Source organism: Leptopilina heterotoma, unplaced genomic scaffold, assembly GCF_015476425.1.
Source record: "Leptopilina heterotoma isolate Lh14 unplaced genomic scaffold, ASM1547642v1 Lhet_130, whole genome shotgun sequence".
Taxonomy (NCBI): domain Eukaryota; kingdom Metazoa; phylum Arthropoda; class Insecta; order Hymenoptera; family Figitidae; genus Leptopilina; species Leptopilina heterotoma.
In genome coordinates, this window is record NW_025110849.1 from 927,735 (window position 1) to 949,484 (window position 21,750).

The 21,750-nt window shown below is 25.7% G+C and overlaps 1 protein-coding gene across 4 annotated transcripts in view; it reads left to right on the forward strand.

Moving 5' to 3' along the window:
* The window catches only part of LOC122512966 (octopamine receptor beta-2R-like), a 557,896-nt gene that overhangs the window by 421,297 nt on the left and 114,849 nt on the right, over positions 1–21,750 (forward strand). Inside the window, exon 2 of one of the 4 annotated variants that reach the window (XM_043629165.1) lies at positions 20,860–20,916. The exons of the other annotated variants lie outside the window; for them this stretch is intronic. The gene's annotated coding sequence lies outside the window, so the exon portion shown is untranslated. The remainder of the gene's footprint in view (positions 1–20,859; positions 20,917–21,750) is intronic. 4 annotated transcript variants of the gene reach the window in all.

The following is a 21,750-nucleotide window of genomic DNA, read 5'->3' on the forward strand; positions in this document are numbered from 1 at the left end:
ACGAGCAATGAAAAATCGCTGCTGAATTTAAATTATCATATATTTTAATTTGAAAAAAAATTAATACTTGAAACTTGGTCTTTTAAAAGCTTATGAAATTCTACGTCTGTTGATATGTAATTAAATATTACTTTATATTTCAAAGAGATTATATGACTTCAAATGTTTTGAAAAAAAATTTTAGTAGTTCTTCTATTTTCGTGCAATATGTTTGTGAGGTTGCTTATTCTAAAAAAATTGAGGAAAAAATTTGAAATTTCTACTGCTTTCATAAAAATATTTCATTTCAGAAGTGGGTCAATTCCTAATTGGGAAAACTATTTACAAATTTTGGATGTATTCTCTTAAATGAAAAACAAGAAAACTAAAAGGAAAAATTTGTTGTTTTTAATAAAAATATTTGTATCTCAATTTTATAGAATTCCTGAATACAAAAAATTAATAACAATCTATTGGCGATTCAAACAGCTAAACTAGACTCCCTGCATGGTGTTCAATGTAAATATCAACATTTTTAAAGTTTTTCAGTTTTATTTTCATTATATTAAATCAATTTTTTTCTAAATTGTTAACCTTATTAAATATTTATTAAATAAATTATAATAAATATGGATAAGAGCATCGTTACTCATGAACAGAAGAAAAGAAAAAACGGGATCGAAACAATTATTATGTTCCGCTCTAATTCTAATATTAATAATATTATATTTCTAATAATCTAAAATTCTAATTTTATATTATTAATTTAATGTCTATAGAGATTAAATTAATAATATATAATTAGAAGTAATATAAAATTAGAATTTTTGTCAAACATATAAAAACATAACCAAAAAATGTTCTTTCTAGTTGATATGTAATCTTTAGATTTAAAATTTGTACTGCAAACTTTCATTTTGTCGGTTAATTTTTTTTCTGTTTTAAATGCAATAGCCTACTGTTTACGTCTTACAACATTTTTTGGAAGCTGATAAAGATTTTCTGTTTTTTTTCAATTCAGAGCGAACAACATTTGTTTCGTTCCCGTTTTTTCTTTTCTTTCTGTCCGCGAGTAACGATGCTTTTTCAAAATTATTATAATATATTTAATAAATATTTAAACAAGTAGAACAATTAAAAAAAAACTTGATTTAATAGTGAAAATAAAACTGAAAAACTATAAAAACGTTGATATTTACATTGAACACCATGCAGGGAGTCGTGTATATATTAGTTTAAACTCGGCCACCGGAGGCGCTAGTTTAGCTGTTTGAATCGCCAATATATATCTATATACTTTTTTTGCGTTATGCTACTATATAGGTACTTTTTTTTAGATTTCAGCCACTAAAAGCTACTATTTCTGTTTTTTTTAGAATTTCCACTACTTTAAATTCGCTAATACTAGAAATCAAAAAACTATTCTCAAAAATTATAATCAAATTCTTTAAAACGATTCAATTATTTTAAAAAAATATTCGAAATTCAATTATATTCAATAATATCTAGTATTTTCATAATATTAAGCAAAAGAATTCAATTCTTAAAAAAAATTATTTTTTGCAATAATTCAATTATTTTTGAAAATTTTAATAAAATTATTTGGAAGAATTCAATTACAATTTACGAAAATATATTAGAACTTTTCACAGAAATTCAATTATTTTTAAATATTTTAATAAAATTGTTCGTAAGAAATCAATTATTTTAAATGAATTTTTTTGAAGTAATTCATTTATTCTTTTAAATTTTAATAAAATTCTTTCCAAGAATTCAATTATTTACATAAATAATTCTTCTTAAGAATTCAATTATGTCGATAAATAACAAAATTATTCCCAAAAATTCCATTATTTTCAGGCATTTTAATAAAATTCTTTGCAAAATTCAATTATTTTCATAAATAACAATATTCATTACAAGAATTCAATTATTTTTGAAAGTAATAAATTTCTTCTTGGAAATTCAATTATTTTAAAAAATTCCAATAAAATTGTTTGCAAGAATTCAATTATTTTCATAAATAAAAAATGCGTTTTAGGAAATCAATTATTTTTAAAAAAATTTTATAATATATCACACAGACATTTAATTATTGTCAACAATTTTAATAGAATTCTTACACTGAGAAAACTGGAGAGTCAAATTCAGAGGTTCAAAAAGTGTATGTTTCCTTTGCTTATGAAGAGAGTTAAATAGTCCTTCTAAAATAAATTTTGAATTGATAATGGAAATCTACTTGTATATTCTCTCCCATTATATCTGAGGGTTAAAAGTTGCGCAGAAAATGTGTACGATCTGATGCGCGCGAAATTATTTTTCTGACATTTTATGTATTTAATTTAGGGGTTAGGTTGCCATATTTATTCATTTCGCGCCGGATAAGGAAGGGATTTCTCAAGATGGTTAATTTGTCCCTCTGTTAGAGAAATGGCACGAATATCTGTCAATGGTGAATTTGAACATTTAGATTGTTATCCAATAGCTAACTCTCAAATATCAACGATTTGTCCCTCCAGATGTTAAGTCCAATACTCCAGTTTTCTCAGTGTATTAAATTTTGTAATTTTTAAAAATTTTTCGCAATTCAATAACTGCATAAAATTCCCAAACAGAATTGAATAATTTAAAAAAAATTTTGTAAAAATATTTTAAGAATTCAATTCTTTTGATGAATAATAAAAATTTCTCAGGAATTTAAATTATTTAAATTAAAATTTGCATAAAATTAGTCGAAACAAATCAATTGTTTAAAAATTTTTATAAAATTCTTCGCAAGATTTAAATATTATTATTTTTATAAATATTTAAATTCTTTGATGAATAATAAAATTTATTGCAAGAATTCAATTTATTATCAGGATAAGAAATAAGTCAATATTTTTGATGAAAATTAGGTAATAGTCAGGAAAAATATAGAATGGAAGTTTTGTCCATTTTGTAAAGTGTTTAAATGGAGTTTTTTCGGTCGTCAAGTTTAATTTTCCGATAGCTACTTTGTTTACCACTTTTTTTAGTTTGAAAGTTACTTTTCGCTATTTTTTTTAAATTAATTATCGAGTGCAAAGTCTGAATGACTTACAAAAATAAAGTGTCGAAAAAGTAGCATTTTATTGAAATAAATCAAGAAAAGTCACGCACTTTTTGAAAATCGTGGAAATAATCCAAAAAGTCATATAATTCGACATTTGATCATTGTATAAAATCATTTTATAAAAATTCCATAGAATTTTTTTGATTCGGATGCGTAACATTTCTAGTGCGATACTTCCTAGAATTTCTCGACACAAACTGGCCATTATCCAGAATACACCTTTTCCTGGTCTCGAATCATAATTTCTTCCTTGCTTATTATAATTTATGTATATTTTAGCTCTGAAGGTATAATATTTCCTCTCAACTTTGCAGGTAAAACATTCTTTGATGAACCTCTATTTACAGTTAATTGAAAAGTAGTTTTATTGACTTTTTCCTAATTACTTTACTGAATTATATATTTGATATCTAATAATAATCAACTTCTAGTCAGAATATTTTTTCACTAGTTAAATAAAGAGTTCTATTGATTAAAAGTTCCTTCATACTATTTTACTTACAGAAACTTACAATGAAGGTTTTAATTAATAAATAATTTATGTAATTAAGAATGAATCCACCTGCCATAAAAAATATATTTTTTTGTTTTGAAAAACGTGGTTGAAATAAAATTTTGTTTTATAATGAAAGAAAAAAAATACAATTTTGACGGACGCATGTTTGTGACGAGTAATTATTACTACAAATTTATTCTCAAGTATGACAGACTGTACGAGATGTTCTTTTCTTTCCTGATTTCATCGTGTGCAACGGACTTTGCAGCAGAGAATATTCTCTTTGCCAAAATCGCATTAAAATTCGAGTAGCGTTGAACGATGTTCGTGTCATTAAAATGATGTGTGGCTGACCGCCAGATTTTCGTGGTCAAATTCGACTCTGCAAACGAGTTAAGAGATACAGACACTTTAAACCAAGACCTTAAAATATAAATTTGCAATGAGTTTCCCACAATTTTTCAATTAAGGTAGTTCACCTATGAAATAACTGCCAAAAATATTGATACACACTTAAAAACGAATCGATTATTTCGAGAAAATTTATTCATTCATATTAACAGTTTTCATATTATTAATTAATAATTAAATTAATCAATTGAATAATTAATTATTATAACCTTCTATTTATAATTCAAGTGAATTATTTATTAACTATAAATAATGGCAAACAATTATTTGTTTATTAATTAATAAATCAATTAATTATAAATCAATAAATTTCTGGGGCAGTTCAAGTTGTCTAAAAATAATATTAGTGAAGTTCACAACAACTTTGAGAAGAAAAAATATTTTCAAAACAAATTTTGAAAAATTTTCTAATTTACATTTTTGTTGAAAACACTAAAAAAAAATTCAATTTTGGAGAAATTACAAATAATTGCAAAAATTCAATTCTACCTATTTAAAAAAAAATAAAATTCTTCTTATAAAATTCAACCGATTCAACTATATGTTCACACTGAAAAAATTTCTCGTAAAAATCCCAATTATCTTAATAAATAACAAAATTCTTCTCCAAAGTTCAATTATTTTCATAAATGTCAAAAAAATTCTTGTCCTAATTTCAATGATTTTCAAAAATTTTTGTAATTTCAATGATTTTCAATATCTAGTATTTTAATAAAATTTCCCAAAAAGAATTTAATTATTTTCATAAATAAAAATTCCCCAGGAATTCAATTACAAAATAATAAAATTTTTTTAAGGAATTCAATTATTATTTTCATACAAAACAATTAAAAATTCTAGAAAATAATAATTGAATTAAAATGATGAAAATAATTTTGATCAAGTTACAGTAACAATATTCTTATAATATAAAATAATGATTCTATCTCTCAGTCATCTTTAATTATATAACAATACTTTTATAAGTTGTTTAATTTAAAAAAGGTTTGAAATTGAATCTTTTAAATGTCTTAATTCCTGTGGAAAATCCTGTTCCAAAAATAAGATTAAAAATAGAAATTGTGCAAATATTTTTCTTCTTTTTCAAAAACAAAATAATAATTTTGTTAAAAAAATTGTGATTCATAAACAAAAATAATGTAAAATAAATAAATTTTCTATTTCTTAATCACAATTGTTTAACAATTTTGTAATTTTGTTTAGAAGTAAAGAACAAAAATCTGAATAATTTCAATTTGACAAAACATATAATATTTAACAAAAATTCAGTCTTTTAATGAAATACTTTTGAAAGATTTAAATAATTGAAACATTCATTTATATAATTTATTTGAAAAATATAGTCCGTAATTTTATTGCAAAAGCAAGAAAAGTTCGTAAATTGTACGATATGAATTGGAGAATTTTTGAGAAGTTGAAAATGATTGCAAAAATTCAATTACACTACCGTCCGTGAGTATCAGGACGCCCCCTTTTTTCATGAGTGGAAAAATGCTTAAAACGGAGAAAATAAGAATGACAAAAATTTTTCGTATTTTTTTCCTGAAAGCTAATGAAATTATGAAAAGACTGACACCTGATCGAAGAATTGTCGTTGACTATTCTGTCAGATACAAAAAAATACTGGATTTTGCATGCTTTTCGTAATTTTTTAATTTCTCGAAAACTAATGAACTTTTATTAGCGCTCTTAGTCTTGTTTTAAACTCAATTTAATGTAGAATCTAAATTATTAACTAGTATTGTGAAATAAATTCCAAAAAAATTTGAAACCGTAAAAGTAGGATTAAAAAAATTCAAAAAATTATCATGAATATTAAAGTGTCAAAAAGGTCAATGTAAAATATGTTCATTTAATAGATATACTAAAATTCAAAAAAGCTGTTTAATTACTTAATTATTTAATTAAAAAAAATTTTCTTTCAGGAAAAAAATACGAAAAATTTTTGTCATTCTTATTTTCTACGTTTTAAGCATTTTTCTACTCATGAAAAAAGGGGCGTCCTGATACTCACTAACGGTAGTGTATTTTCAAAAGTAATAAAATTCTTTACAAAAATCCAATCATGGTAAACACTTTTTAAAAATTCTCAACAACATTTCAATTATCTTTACAAATAATAAAATTCTTCTCCGAAATTCAATTACTTTCAAAAATTATTTACTATTTTAATAAAAATTTCACAAAATTCAATTATTTACAAATCCTTATTAATAAAATCAGACTTTTGTCTGTACATTGCATAGAATTCAAAATTTCTATTATATTCCTTATTTTTACACTCTAAGGAATGCGAAAATACTATTAAGAGAATTATGTGTGTATGTGTATATGTGTGTATGTGTGTATGTGTGTATGTGTGTATGTATGTCCGCAAATTTTCGACCGCGTATCACGGAAAAACGGTTCGATCGTTTGAAGTGAAACTTGGCAGTCTTTTAGGCATTAGCCTAACTTAAAATCCTAGCGATAGTAGATTAAAAAATATTAATATGGACGAAAGTTATGCCATTTTTTCAAAAATTCGAAAATTCGAAATTTTTAGTTTTTTAATATACTTTAGTGAATTGTACTTAAACTTGGTACAGGGTTAATTTTAGTGTTTCTTATTAAGATTTAATCGTCAGAATAATAAAATTTTGAATAACAAATAAAAAGTGTTAGATTTAAATATTGAAAAATTAAAAAATTAAAAGTTTAAAAATTGAAATTTTTTTGTAATTAATTTTTATACGGTTGTATTTCTTAGGTCAACAATAAAAATTTGTTGTTGAAATCATAAGTTTACTTTCTTAAAAAAATTCTATTAGGTCAGAATATTAACAATATCCATATAATTAATATGAGACTTTTGTCAGTATATTGCACAGAATTCAAAATTGCTATTATATTATATTAATTAATGATCAAAAAATGAAAAACTCAAATTTCATTCTGATGACTAAATTGTAATAAAAAATACTAAAATTAACCCTGTATCAAATTTAAGTAAAATTGATGACAATAATTATTTCAAAAGATTAATTTTGAATTTTAAAAATTTTGATAATATATAGCACTACCTGTCGTACCCGTCTTCGACGGGTTTTAGTTTCTACCAATACATTTAACAATGTTTCTACCAATCTGGAAAATCAAAAATACCCGGGAATTTAATTTCACCGGAAAATTAATAATTAGTAACCATTAGCTATTTCGGTAGTATAATTATACTATTTGAATAGTCTCCACCCTTTAGCAAAAAATCAAAAATTATCAAAAATTCGAGAAACCGAATTTCTTAAAATTTAACATTTTTTTCTTCTCTTTTATATCATTAAGCTTCATTATTTTTGTACTCTTCAAAAATACTTTACTTATATTTAATAGTCTCCACCCTTTGGTAAAAAATCTAAAATTATGGAAAATTAGCAAAAATTCAAAAAACGGAATTTCTTAAAATTCAACATTTTTTCTTCTATTTTATGGCTTTTGGCTTCATTATTTTTGGGCTCTTCAAAAATACTTAACCTAATTTGTTATCTCCACCCTTTGGTAAAAAATCTAAAATTATGGAAAAATAGCAAAAATGCAAAAAAATGAATTTCTTAAAATTCAACATTTTTCCTTCTTTTTATGGCATTTAGCTTTATTATTTTTGTGCTCTTAAAAATACTTTACTTATTCAATAGTCTCCACCCTTCGGTAAAAAATCTAAAATTATGGAAAATTAGCAAAAATTCAAAAAACCGAATTTCTTAAAATTTAACATTTTTTCTTCTTTTTTATGGCATTTAGCTTAATTATTTTGGTTTAATGTAGCAAATTTCTTACTTTACATACTGATCTTTAAATAAAAAACTTTAATAACTTTTCCTGAAAAGCTTGCTTAAAGATTAAAAATCACTATTTTCTTAGAAAAAAGTTGATCTAAAAAAACGAAAAAAAATTTCAAAATACGTCTTTTTTAAAAATTTTATTGTAGAAATGGGTTTTATTTATCTGAAAAAGTTAGCTAATGATAGTTTTGCATTTATTTTACAAAAGATAAAAAATTTGCATTTTTTTGATTTTTCGAATTTTTTGGAAAAATGTCATAACTTTCGTTCAAGTTAATATTTTTTAATCGGATAAGGCTATGATTGTAAGTTACGTTAATACCTAATAGTAATATAATATCTTATTTAAAAGTTTTTATTTCGATCTAATAAAAATTTATTTCGTTTAAATAATTTTATTTAGTTAAATCAAATAAATCTTAATTGGATTAATTAAATAAATACTTGACTCTAATAAATGAATTTATTTAACACAAATAATTTCTAAATTTTATATTTTTTTATGGATTGCTTCTAAACTTTCTATAGTTAAGTATAACATGTTATTTATTAACATTTTAGCATAATTTTGCAAAAAATAATACTTTGTAACTAAAATGGAAATATAAAAATATTTTTAAAAAATCGAAAATTTCTAAATTTTACATTTTTCAATGGATAGCTTTTAAACTTTATATAATTGAATATTACATATTATTTAGTCACATTTTAGCATAATTTTTCAAAAATACTTTCTTATAACGAAGATGTAAGTATAAAAATGTTTTGAATATCAAAAAATTGAAAAAATTATCTTGATACCAATTGCTATGAAGCTTAATTCAATAGTATTTGTGGGCTCTCTGATTTAACTTTTAGAGATATCTTGATCAATGTAAAGACAAAAGTTAAACACGGTGTTTATTTTGGTTTAAAACATTTTCCGGCTTTGTCCAAATTTTTCCTGGTTTATTCGACGGGTGTTTTTTAATAATACATTTAACAGGGTGTCTACCAACCAGAAAAGACGTAAAATATCAGGGAATTTAATGTAACCGAGAAAAACTGGATCTACTTGCTATACAATTAGTTCGAATTAGACTGTACTATAACTCAAAAAACTGGAGGAAATTTTAGATTGATTTTAATACATTATATTGATTGAAGTACTACAAATTGAGAAATATTGTTTTCTGCATTTGAATTAGTTAAAAATAACTAATTTGATAATAAAAAGTCGGTCACTGTTTCAAATGGTATTATTTTCCTAATGAAATAGACAATAGTAACTAATTATTATTTTTTCCCTGTCAAATCAAATTCCCGGCTATTTTCCGGTTTTCTAGGTTGGTAGATACACTGTTAAGTGCATTATCAGAAACTACAACCCGTCGAAGACGGGTACGACAGCTAGTTTTCTATAAATTTCTTCACGATAATTAAATTATTTTCATAAAATAAAATTTTTTCATGAATTTAATTATTTTCAAACACAAATTTAATAAAATTTTTTGAAAAAAATTCGTAAGAATTCAATTGTTTTTGAAAATTTTAATAAAATTCGTTTAAAAAATTCCATTGTTTTTAAAAATTATAATTATTTATCAAAATTTCAATTATCCTTAGAAATAACAAAATTCTTATCCAAAAATCAATTATTTTCAAAAATTTTAATAAAATTCTTGACAAAATTTCAATTATTTTCAAAATTTTTACTCAATTCACTGATTTTCAATATCTACTATTTTAACAAAATTTTCCAAAAGAATTCAATTATTTAAAAAAATTGTTGATACCTACAATTTTACGCAAACATTTGATTATTTTCATAAAATATAAATAAAAATTTCACAAGAATTCAATTACATATTTACAATTTTTTTTATAAATTTCTTTACAATAATTTAATTATTTAATTATTTATCCAAAATTATTTTTTTAATAAAATCTTTTTAAGGAATTTGTTGTCGCCGTAAGAAACAACTAATATTATTATTTTCGGTGAGTTGGTTACTCAACTGAGAGCCAACTCTACTTTATTTATTTAACAAGTAAAAGTACAAAAACTTGGAGATAATCAATCCTTCCAATTCTTCACTGAGCCTTATTGGAAGACAAACGTGCTATCACTTTGAGTAGCGACTAAATAATATACTAAATAATTAATCTGACCACACCTGCTTATGCTGTGAACTCGTCCCCACTCTTTACAATACACACTCATACTTCATACTGTCGACAAATTCAATAATTTAAAAAAAAATTGTTTGATAAAATTCTACGCAAACATTTACTTATTTTCATAAATGATAAAAATTCAAAGGTTTAATTATTTTCATAATTTAATAAAACTCATTGCAGAATTTCAATCATTTTTAATACAATTATTATTTAATAAGTAATTAGTTTTTGTATTATTTAAATAATTGAATTCTCGTGGAATTTTCTAATAAAAAATAATTTAAAAATGAAACAAAAATTTAAAATTTTAGATAATAATTAAATATTAAAAGCATTATATATAGCATGAATTATTTAGAAATAATTGAATTTTGGAAAGGTTTCAAATTGAAATCTTTAAAAATAAATTTTTTTTATGCTTTTAACTTACAACCCTGTGAAATTAATTTTATTGAAAAGGTTAAATTGATTTTTGTTGAAATTTTTTGAAGTTGTTATTTTCTAACATTTATATTTAATTGAAAAATTTACGAATAATTGAAATTTTGTAAAATTGAATTGTAAACAAATGAATTTGAAAAGATGAAAGTTACAATAACAATATTTTTATATTATAATATAAGATAATGATTTTATCACTCGGTCAGTAATATGTTTAAATAATTATTAATTGAATTATTTAAGATGAAATTTTTCCTAGCGCAGTAATTGAATCATTTTTAAGTTTATCATTAATTTCAATTATGCGCCGAAAAATCTAATCTCTAAATAATACATTATTTTTAATACGAACTTGTAGAAATTTATTGTAACGCGCAGTAATAGAACATTTGAATATAACTTTCAATGCTTTTGTATAAATAATTAAATGACCTGAACTATTAGTTAGGGAGAAGAAGGGTAACAACTAGTTTGCCCAATTTTTGTTAGTGCCTGTTTAATTTGGTAATGGCAGGAACATTAGGATCTGATCAGAGCGATCTGACGACGCTTATCCTCATTTTCATCGCTATAATACATTATTAAATAATAATTTTACTGAAAATACTGTTATGAACATTACGGTTATCCCGTCATAATATTATTAATTTGCAGTTTCATTAAAATTGTGTAAACAAAATTTTATTATGATAATTATAATTTATTACTTGAAAAATATAATTAAAGTAGGATATTATCTAACATTTTGTCCTGTTAATAGAGTTTTAAATATTTAAAACCATTTCTTATTATTAATTTCCAAAACATTTAAAGAAATAAAGGTAGAGTATGACTTATATTGTTCAATAATTAGTAATTTTAATTAGTAATTTTTAGTTTTATTTTAAATTTGTAACTTACTAACTTGTGTAAGACCAATTTTTTTATAAGGTACCATGTCATAAAACAAATTATTATTGTGTGTACTTCCGAATAACCCAAACCGCGAATCCTTTTGAAACTCACTATAGTACAGGGCTCGAACTAATAGGTCCATAAATCTCGTAAATGTCCGTAAATTTGCTTATAGTCCGTAAAACTCAGTTTTTTTAAAAAAACGTCCATAAAGTGCGTAATTTGATAAAAAAGGACGAAAAGTTCGTAAATTCTGCAATATAATTTGAAGAACTTTGGAGAAATTATAAATGATTGCAAAAATTCAATTATGTTAACAAATTTTAAAAAACTCTGGTCAAAATTTCGATTATATTTAGAAATAATAAAATCCTTCTCCGAGATACAATTATTTTCAAAAATTTTAATAAAATTCTTGACAAAATATTAATTATTTTCAAAATTTTTCCTCAACTCAATGATTTTCAATATATCTACTATTTTAATAAAATTTTCCAAAAGAATTCAATTATTTAAAAAAAAATTAATAAAATTCTACGCAAACATTTAATTATTTGTTTATTTTCATAAAATAATAAAAATTTTACAGGAATTGAATTATTTACAAATTTTTTTTATAAATTTCTTCGCAATAATTTACTTATTTTCATGAATAATAATAAAATTTTTACAGGGATTCAATTATTTTCGAAAATAATAAAATTCTTTTTAGGAATTCAATTATATTCATAAATAATAAAACTTATCGCAAATTTTCAATTATTTTTCGTAAATAATAACATTTTTACAGGGATTCAATTATTTTCGTAAATAATAAAATTCTTTTTAGGAATTAAATTATATTCATAAATAATAAAACTCTATATATGGGATATCAATTTTAAGAAACATTCAATTATTCAATAAATTATTTATTTTTGTATTTAAATAATTGAATTTTCGTAGAATTTTCCAATTAAAATTGATTTAAAAATTAATTTCAGTTAAATTATTTGAAGTTTTTATTTTCTAATTTATATTTAATTGAATAATTTCCGAATAATCGAAATTTTGTAAAATTGTATTGTGAAAATGGATTTGAAAATTTACAAACTTTGTCAAAAATTATTAAAAATAATGTATTTATAGAAGAATTTTAGTTGAAAACACTAAAATAGAAATTAAATTTTATTAAAATTTAATTATGTTCAAAAATAATAAAATTCTTCTTAGGGATTCAATTATTTTCATAAATAATGAAACTCGTCGCAGAATTTTAATCATTTTTAATACAATTTTAATCGAATTTATCGAAAAATGTAGTAATTATTATTAAAAATTTTATTAAAATTCATCGACAGAATTTAATTACTTAAAAATTTGTTCATCAATCTCTTTATGAGAATTAAATTTTAAGAAACATTCAATTATTCAATAAATTCCTTATTTTTGTATTTAAATAATTGGATTTTCGTAGAATTTTCTAATAAAAATTGATTTAAAATTTAATTTTAGTTAAAAAATGTAGATTATAAATAATTGAATTTTGAAAGCAATATAGCGTGAATTGAATTATTTCATAAAATTGAATATTGTAAAGAAATGAATTTGTAAATTGTCAAAGAACTTTTTCGAAAATTATTAAAAATAATTGATTTAAAGAAGAATTTTAGTTAAAAATTCTTTAAAATAATAATTGCATTGAAATGATGAAAATAATTTTGAAGAAGGTTACAGTAACAATATTCTTATAATATAAAACAATGATTTTATTACTGGGACATCTTTAATTATTATAAAACATGAAAAAATCGATCTAGTCGAAAACTCGGATTGATCGTTATAACGATCAATCCGAGTTATATATATATATCCGAAGATATATCCTCATGTTTTATATTTATGAAAAATTTGTATCGAATTGGTTATATTTTTGTCAGTAATTTTTTATTTTCGGTTCGTTAAGTCCCTATATTTTTAAATACTTTCACTCGTTCGAGCTTTGCTATACTAACGTAATTTTGTACGCTGATTATGAAGATTACAATGAAAATAAGCGACTAGCTCATCTTTATGGTAAAAACGATAAAAATAATGGTTTTTTTTTCTAGACAACAAACCTCAAAAACTATTTGTTTTTAATTGAATGATTTTTTCTCACATATATATTTTTTTTTTTTACAATTTTTTATACACATTTTTCTCAAAAAATCGAAACAATGCTGTGTTTTTTGACAGTAATTTTATGATACTAAGGAACATTTTAAAGCAAAAAAAGAAAAATCGATTTTTTTAAATCCTGGATCAGAAAGTCGCCTTAAAATAATTTTTATTTTTTTTTATAAAAAAAATTCTACTGAATTAGCAAATTTTTATTACGTGGTCAGTGTAGAAGACGAAGAGAAGCGAATGTGTTACGTGATGAGATTGCGATGAATCAGGAGTTACAGTATTATCTATGTAATAGTACGCATTATGCAAATGGGACATTCACTTGACGAAACTTATTTATTATTGTTTTGTTATATATTTTTCAAAGAAAAATATTACGAGACACAATTAAAATTAACTTTTTAAATTAGTTTGATGTCATCAATTTTTTTATAATTATTTCCATTCATCACAGAAAATTGTATTTAACGATGTGTCTGAATATTTCCACGCGGGAGGAATTTGGAAAGTATTTTGAACAAGTATAATGTAGTATGAGTGTTAATTTTTTGATAAATAGTCTTGATGAAGTGCCGGTAACTATTAATACACAAACACACATTTGGAAACTCGGAAAATGTAATAATTTTACTAAGTTTCTTGTTGGAAAAATTATGATAACCAAGTTAATTAAAGTTTTACTCTAAACAACAATTTCCTGGCTCAGCGGTTTGTTGGTCGCGATTGCGGATTATATCATGCGCGTTATCGTTCATGATATTTTCTCAGGAATATAACTGCATCACCGTAATTTATGATATTATTTCTCGAGGCTATATATATAGAGAGAGAGGGCGATTACTTAAGAACTACTTAGTTTCAAGTGCACACTAGGAAAGCAGGTAAATCTGCCTGTTTTCTAAATGAAATTCAACCGTGAAAATTAGACCCTCTATTATTTTAAGATTTTAATTCATTATATATAATTCTCACAAATAATTAATGACTGGAAATCCCAGTAATTGTTTTTCTTTTCAGTGGAGTAATTAATGAGCCTTTCACTGTATGCATTGTAAATTATGATGTCGTTTCAACTTTTGTTTAATTTCTTGTAAAAAGAATTATTGTGACTTGGATGAATTAATTAATTATTAATTTTAAATTAAATTAAAATTCTTTTTTATAAAATTATAAAATATATTGATCAGAGTTTATTAAAATGGTTATTACAATAAGATAGCTCGTAGCATACTGATGTTTTTGAACCACAGTTAGGAAATGCCCTTCTGGACTCGGACAGGACCCTGTCAAAATTTCTACTCGGGTAGGTTTAATGTTCAAAATAAAATATACATATGAACGCTAATTTTAAAATATGTAAAACTAATTAGATTTTTTAAATATACAAAAAATAGTGAAATGATTTTAGTACATCTGACAATTTAAATACTAAAAGCCATGGAATCAAATTATTGGATATTCAATTACTCACATTTCTCTGTAATCAAATCTGGCAAATGCTTTACACGTTTTGAATGTAAATATTCGTATATACAATACGTATCGAAATTTATTAAAAAAAAAGTAAAAGAAGAAAATACATAGAAATGCCTCATGTATCGATTTCAAAATCTATTGATATTCTTGTGTTTAATGGTTATTATATTTGTTTTCAAAAATTACATATGTTTGTGATATTTTTTTCATTAAGCAACAAATGAAATTCGATATATACAAACATTGAATAGCTTACAAATTCTTTTTTCAGGAAAAAAACAATTTTCCATTTCAGCAACCATTTTTTCAGTTTTTAAAATTCTTTTAAAATTAAAAAAAAAGTTTTTCTATCCCTCTGGCACAAAAAGCAGACAACAGGGGGTCGATTCTGTAACTTTTCCATTTTCCACTTCCTACTTTCCGATCTCACTTCCCACCTTCCACTTTCTACTCTCAATTTCAACTCCCACTTCCCACCTTTCACTTTCACTTTCTATTCCCACTTCCCATTTCCACCCTCACTTCCAACCTTCCACTCTCACTTTCCATTCCCACTCTTACTTCCCATTTTCCACTCTCACTTTCCACTTCCCACTTTTCATTTTCACTCTCATTTCCCACCATCCACTTTGCACTTTCACTTTCCCCTCCCACTTCCACTTTCCATTCTTACTTCCCATTTTCCACTTCCCACTCTTACTTCACATTTTTCACTTCCCCTTCTCACTTCCCACCGTGCACTTTGCACTTTCACATCCCATTCCTTCTCACTTTCCATTCCCACTATTACATCCCCATTCCCACTTTCACTTTCCACTCTCACTTTCCATTCCCACTTTTTCTTTCCATTTTCCATTCTCACTCTCACTTCCCACCGTACACTTTGCACTTTCATTTTCCACTTCCTATTCCCTCTCACTTCCCACCTTCGACTTTCCATTCCCACTCTTACTTCACATTTTCCACTTTCACTTCCCACTTTCCACTCTCACTTCACATTTTCCAATCCCTCCACCCAGCTTTCACTTTCCATTCCCACTCTTACTTCCCACTTTTCACTTTCAACCTTCCTCTCCTACTTTTTACTCCAATTTCTACTTTCCACCTTTCTCTTTCCATTCCCACTTTTTATTTTCACTTTCCCTTCATTTGGAGTAAAAAATGTGAAACACGAGTGGGAGTGGAAGATAAAAAGTGGAAGTGGAAAGTGAGGGTGGAAAAGTTACAGAATCGACCCTGAGGGAGTAAACTATATGTTTTTATTTCCACACGTAGTAAAAATTTCTAAGTACAAACATAAATAAATAATTTTTACGTTTAGATAGCACAGCTCAATCACATAATTACGATTAGACACTAATTAGAAGAGCACAGTGTATAAAGTTAGTAGGGGAGTGTGTCTAGGTATGAGACGGGTTTTGTTTCTGACCCATAAATTGTAAATGAGTGAACGAAATTGTAAATAAAATATACCGTTCGAAAAGTAACTTCAATAGGCAATTTTTATTCAGAGAAAGTGTAGTGTTCAGATCGACTCAAAAAAAGTTATGATCAATTTTCCGAGCACATCGCTTTTGTCAACAACAAGAAATGTGTCCAGTTGTGAGACACTTATAAAAGAATGCTAAAATTTAAAAAGTTTGGCATAAAACGTTATGTTGACTATAAATAATTAAATATACTAATAGTATATAATCTTATATACTAAATAATAATATTTATTAAACAAAATATGACTATCAAATAAGCACAAATTAATAGTTTCAAAAGAGCTTTAAAATTTATTTCTTCTAAATCGGTTGACTTTCTTCCACTTGACATGATCAAAAATACAAGAAAAAAATCAAAACAAAGTCTTATTTTTTATACTGCTCAGATGAATGTCGACACCGTCTCACAACTCGTGATATGCTGTGTCTCACATCTAGAAATTGGCGCTATTTTGAAAAAGGAAAATTAAATTATTTTCAGCCGCAGATTGGAACAATGCAATATTGCATCACAAAATATAAGGAAAATACAAAAAGAAAATGAATTACATTTACCTTTTCCAATTAATTAACTTGGAAAAAAAGTACTTTGCATTTATTGAAAATACGCTTTTTAGTTGATTATCACACACAGTGTTGGCATCTAATAAAAACAGTTTATATATCCGCTTCGGCGTACACGAAAAAGTTGGCTCATATAAAAAGAAATGTTTTTATATAAACGCAATCGGCGTTTTAATATTGCGTGTTAAAAAAATCGACTGTCTCACAACTGAACGTACTCCCATAAATGTATTAATTTCGTACAGTGTGAGGTCTTTGACCCAAAGGTAAACAGAAGAACTAATAAGAGAAAAGTCAAGACAAAGCAAACAAGAATGAAAATTATGAATATTTTTTTCGTTAAAAAAATGAGTATAATAATTGTTGAGAATTCTCTCCTTTATATTGATTGGGTTTTTTTGTAAATTGATGTCTTTAATATCTGATATATTAGACGGTTTTTAAAGTCAGATTATTTGTCAAGTATTGAAAATATTTGTCAGTCAAAGTCATGACAAAAGGAGTTCTGAACAGCAACAATATTAATTTTTTTATTGTCAAAGATGTTTATTAAAACATGTTTCATGATGTGTTAATAATTTTTTGACAATATATTGACTCTGATCAACATAAAATATCTCCATCGTCTATATTATTTTTTTTTAATTTTACTTTTATTAAGGGGTTAGGCTAGAAGGCTAGAACCCTCTGGGCACGGAAACGTCTTTGTTCTAGAAACGTTCGACGGTCCATCAAGTCCCGAATCAGTGACTTAACAGATGGGCTTATTAGAAAAAATCTAAGTCAAATATATCCGTCTAGTACGGTGTTATTAAGACCGTCTAGATTTGGTCTAGGATGTTATATGCGCATGCGTCGATGAATGCCCAGCTGTTAAGTAACATGGCGTCGCGTCGTTTGGCGTCGTTAGATCAGTCAGTGTATGGTACATTTTCTTTGTGAATTTTAGTATTCGTTGTGGTTTCTGTTTTATGTGAATAATAATGTGTTATGTTGTTGTTGTTTTATGTATAATTTAATTTTAAATGTGCACTGAAAAAAATAGATTTTGATTTGTTTCTATGTGTTTTGATTAGTCGGCTGAAGCTAGCAGTCGTACTCAGCATCAATGTTTAGGCGTCATCTACCAATATGCCTCTCCTTCAAATTTAGTAAAACTTAATGATTTAAAAAACCATCGAGTATTGTTATTTGAGAATCAATATCCACTAAATAGCAAATTTAGTAAGTTTTTATTTATTAATTTCATTAATTAGTGGTTGACGCCTAAAGATTGGTGCTGAGTACGACTGCTAGTTTCATCCGGGTGTTTTAATTTGCAGTAAATTTTATTTTACAAAAAGACTACTATCTCCAATGTCAAAGATTGGGAGGGACACAAAGCCTTACGCTTAAAGAAAGTTGAAGTGAAAAATACAGAAAGTTAAAATATTTTTTTATACTTTTTATAAAAAAAAAGTCATTAAAATTATTTCAAATATAATTAAGTCTTATCATTCTAAGAATAGTTGTCATAACATATAATGAGAAATTTTGAATAGACGTAGATAAGAATTTACTAGCACTGCTGATCAGACCAGAAACGCTGGTTTATTCTAGACGATAGCGTGGAAGTTTCGTTTTAATTCTGAACAGCCGCTCGACAAGACCGTCTGCCCTGGGTCTAGAAAGACGTTAGACAGTCTACTAAGCGCTTGATCAGCGCCCTAAAATTTTTCCACACGGGGTTCCAAAAACGTTTTTAGAACATAAAACGTTTTTAAGACGTTATGTGGAGGACGTGAAACGTTCTAATAACGTTTTAGGAACATTTCTAGAACAAAGATGTTTCCGTGCCCAGAGGGAATTAAACGTTTGTTGCAATTTTTGCGGAAGAAAAAGTTGGAGACTAATTATATTCAGGGATGTTTTTAGGAATGTTTCAAAGATAACAAAAAATTTCTTTTATTATTTTTAGAAAAGTATAAAAATATTGATTTATGAATATTTATCACTATATTATTTTCATTTCTTGAAGTCGGAAGTGGAAAATCTGTCAAATTTCAGATACCTAAGTCCAGGCTTATGTGGGGATGACCGATTTTGTTCTGATCGACCCACTGAACACCACCCTTGTCATATTCTGGACTTATCTTCAAACCATGAAACTATCTATTGGCTTTAAACATATCGGGGCGAACGTGCCGTTCTTCTTCCGGCCTATTTATTTTTCGTTCTAACGAGAGGTTTATTGGCTTCTTCCAGGACCTTCTGGACTTCTCAACTTGTGTAAGACAATCTAAATTGCGGATATTCAGTATGATCTCTCATTTCGCCATCTGCACATTACCGAGTCCCCATCGATCTTTGACACTTCGTTGACAAATTCTTCCTTATCTGAGGATCCTTCTATCTGAATGAGAAGATCTCCCTTTTTCGTGGGTGTTTCCGTCACCACTAATATTTAACTGGCTTTCGGATTCACATACGAAGCTTCCCCAACATCTCCGCGTATGTATAGCCTTTGGCGACTCTAACGATCAATATTGACGCTCTGGGTGTTTTGGCCTGGCTTCGACACCTCTACCACCCTGTCCATAGTAGTTTTTAGAAGCGTTCCGCCCATCTCTTGAGCCCTTTGTAGAGACAACAATTTACCTTGTGCTAAACGCACCCCTGGGTTAAGTGGGGATGACATTGAACCACTAATGTGTACGTTCGGATTATTAACCTAGGCTCAATTGACTCATGTTTCCATTATTTGGATTGTTCCGCGACATGTATTGCAGCATCGAAGAAGATGCATTTTGCTTCTCTCTTGATGTTAGATTTTTTAAGATCCTGTCAGAAACATTAGTTATCTAACAACAACTTTCGGGTCTCTCAAGTCAAATGGTGAGATTGGAATTAGGTGATGGGATCTGCTTCCATTGAAATCCTCATCTCATCTCTCTTGCTATCTTTCAACGAGTCTACATCTTATCTCTTTGTGGATAGCTGCTTTGAGGAGAGTTTTGCTCTGTTGTTCTTGAAAGTTTGCTCTATTTTTATTTATCTGAAAGACCTCATGTCTTTCCCCTTTACAAATCAATCTTTTGGGAGGAGGCTTGCAAAAACCAGAGCACTATTCGTTGAAACTGTTCTGTAAGCTCAGTGCACAACAGCCTTGAAGCACTGTCGTCACTAATCGATGTAAACGTTACAAATTAATAATAAATTTGTTTTTCAAAGAATGCAACTCCGCCAGTACTTACCAGTTGAAAATTATTACTTGGGATAAAGTAAAATGATTTTTTTCACTTTTCCAAGTATGTAGACTTTCTGAGGTTCGTGATTATACATATTCATAGAAAACGTATAGTTTACAAGAGCATTTCACGGACAAGATATTATACATAGACACAAGAGTTCTCAAATATCCGTTTGATCCGCTTAAGCAGAAACTTCATTGGATTCATCCAAGTTCACACACTGAAATATGTAACCTGAAGTTAGCTATAGGAGCATCCCATTTGGAAGAGAACCCCCTTCCACCTTTTCATTCTGTTTTCGTAATCAAGAAGCAGCTTTAGGCGAAACTAACTCTAGAAACTGGTAACTTCAAAGTTGACTCTTTCAAAGTTCACGCAATTGAGTGCTTCATGGCAAACATTTGCAACTTTCTTCAAGATAAAGAGTACAGTTATTAAAAAAATTTTAAGTCAATTTCTTTAAAACAAAAATTAACAATACTTTCATGTAATTTAAAATATTTCACATAATGTTTTTCTTAAATAATTCATATTTTTACTTTTACGTCCAAGTAATTAATTAAATAATTCAAATTTGAACAGAAATCAGATAAAAATGTTTTGAACCATTTAAAAATTGAATACAAAAATAATTTTAATATTTTTTCTGTTTCAGGTAAGTTCCACTAATTTCATGGCTCATTACATAAAGAAATATTCGCTGTGCTGAATAGTAAGTTATTTAAAAAAATTATCTAAAAATATTGGAGATTTTGAGTACTTTTTAAAATTATATATTATTATATTATATTATATTATATTATTATTTTTAAAATTATGATATAAACAGAGAGAAACTATATAAAATGACACTTCTTAGTATAAAATCTCAAAATTTAATTCCAAATCAACTGATAAATAAACAAACATGATCTCAATATATGAGTAAAAAAATTCAGGTCAACATGCGAACAGATGAGCAGTAATATTTATATGTTATAATAATATAATTATTATTATTTTCCAATTAATAAATTAATTCAAATGATAATTTATTATTCAATTAGAAGATGACTAATTGGAAATGTAATATGAAAATGAGAAATATTGAAATGTTTTTGAAATAATACTTGATTATGAGAAATATTTAAATTAAAGAAAGTTGCTCAATATTATTGATTAATTAATTAACGTAATTAGTAATATATCTACAGCTTTCATACATTATATATAAACAATTCGATAGAAATTAAAAACTAGAAATCCAAATTGCTCTTTTGTTGATGAACAGTTTCAATTTCAAATGTTGTATTATTATAACAGAGAAAATTCATTGCCAAACAGAAAATTGTTTCTGTGCCAAAATACAATATGAGTTGTATATAGAAATCTTGATAAATCAATTTATATAGAACTAACCTTTCAAATTGTTTTACAAACAAATATTAATAATATTTCTTAAATATTTCTTTACATTAATTTTTATTAAATGTGATTATTATTATTATTATTATTATTATTAATATTATTATTATTATTATTATTATTATTATTATTATTATTATTA